This window comes from Vombatus ursinus, unplaced genomic scaffold (genome assembly GCF_900497805.2).
Source record: "Vombatus ursinus unplaced genomic scaffold, bare-nosed wombat genome assembly UNPS02012319.1, whole genome shotgun sequence".
NCBI classification, from domain to species: domain Eukaryota; kingdom Metazoa; phylum Chordata; class Mammalia; order Diprotodontia; family Vombatidae; genus Vombatus; species Vombatus ursinus.
In genome coordinates this window covers 3,539,931-3,542,108 of record NW_020952097.1, presented here as the reverse complement: position 1 = coordinate 3,542,108, position 2,178 = coordinate 3,539,931, and positions in this window count along the sequence as shown.

Below are 2,178 nucleotides of genomic sequence, written 5' to 3'. Positions count from 1 at the left end.
AGAGAGAGAGAGAGAGAGAGAGAGAGAGAGAGAGAGAGAGAGAGAGGTCCAGGACAGAATCTTGGGAGAGTGCCACTCTCAATGCTACTTATTGATACAGTGCTACAGAGGTCAGATAGTAGAATGACATAATGACATGAAAGCCAAAGGAAAAAAAGAGCATTCAGGATGATGTGGTCAACTGGGACAAATACTTCAGATACTTGAAATAGTTATCATTTACTCCCTTAAGTCTTCTGTTCCTCATGGTAAACTTCCTTTATCTCCAGTATTCTCACCATCTTGGTCACTTTCTTCTGGACGTGCTCCAATTTGTCAATGTCCTTCCTAAAACATGGTACTGAGAACTGCATACAGGACTCCATATGTTGCCTAACTCTATTGAAGAGTAGACTGAAAGTATTGCCTCACTCATTCTGAAACCCATTCTTCTTCTTTTTAAAAAAATCTAATCCCATTCTTATTGATACTATTTGTTTTTATGTCATATTCATTTCCAAATATATCCTTACCCCCTTCCAACCTAGGAAGCTGACCCTTTCAACAAAATTTAAAGAGGAGGGAAAAAGTTTAGCAAAACTAATCAGCACATCAACCATGTTAGATAGTATATGCAACATGTCATAAACTCTGAACTTGCTGAATTGATGGCCTTTACGGTTCCAATAGCCTATAAAAAATATAAGAAGATCTAAGACTGACCTAAGCTGCCAACGTGTGATAAGATAAAGTTGATTGTTGCAAAGTCCAAACAAAACTCTGTCACAGAAAGGAAAAAAAGGGCAGAAATCAGAAATCCAACAGTTACTAAAATACCACTTAATAGTTATAGTCATTATTACTCATACCTGTGGAAGAATGTGCTCACTGCCAGTATAAGCCTGTGTTCCAAGCTTTTTTGAATTTGGTATAAAGAAAGTACATTTTTTTTTTCAACTCTTCTCAGACCAAGGAATTACGTAGTGTTCAGTATCTTTTTTTCCCATTTACATTTAAATATTTTATTGATATATTTTGTTTTTGTATTGCCTTAATTTATATATGTATATTATATAAGTGTGTGTGTGTGTGTGTGTGTGTGTGTGTGTATACACTCTTCCCTTTCCCAAACACAGGGAAAAGAATTTTTCAAAGGGGTGGGGAGGAAGCAGTTCAGTAAAATTAACCAATACATCAACTAAGTCTGACAGTATATGCAGTGTTCCAAGCCAGTTTCCTACTTTTGCGAAGAAGGGAGGAAGGCACATTTACTCTTTTCTTCTTCAGGGTCAGACTCAGTGTTCAATTTCATTATTTCTTATTCTTTTTACATTGTTGGAGTCATTGTGTGTACTGTTTTCCTAGTTTTGCTTAACTCACTTTGTATCAGTTCATATATGTTTTCCCAAACTTCTCTGATTCTTCATATTCATTGCTTCTTATCTAGGATAATTTCATTACATTTGTGGACCACATTTTTTAAAACCATTCCTTAACTGATGGATACTTTCCTCGTTTCTCATTCTTTGCTACAACAAAAAGTGCTACTGCAAATATTTTGCTGTATATGGAACCTTTGTTTCTGTCTTTGACATCTTTCATATATATGTTTAGGATCAGGATCTCTGGGTCACTGACTACAAACATTTTAATCATTTAATCATTACATTATGTCTCTCCTAACGCAAACCAAGACAGTATTAGCTCTTATGGCTGCTGTCATACTGTTCAGAGTGGAAATAGTGGACTCTATTAGTGTTGGTCAGGATCAGAGAATCACATAATTTGAAAGCTGGAAAGGATGTCAATGGCTACCTAATTCATTCCATAATCAAAAAGAATCTCCACTATAATACTTTGAAAAGTGATCATTCAATGCCTTTGCACTCTTCTATACCTAGAATGCTTTCCCTCCTCAATTGTGCCCCTTAAAAGTTCTCCTGGCTCCTTTTAAGTTTCAACTCAAACCCCATCTACAGGATGGCTGTCCTGGTCCTCTCAGTTGCTAACATCTTCCTAAGATTACATTCTGTCCACACTGTTAACATCTTCTATGTGCTTGTTTACATGGGACGTATAAATGTGTCTCCCATTAGAATGTAAGCTCCTTGAAGGTAGAGACTTTTTTTTTTTACCTTTCTTGGTCTCTGATGCACTTAGCACTAACACACTGACACACAGTAAGTGCTTAATAAATGA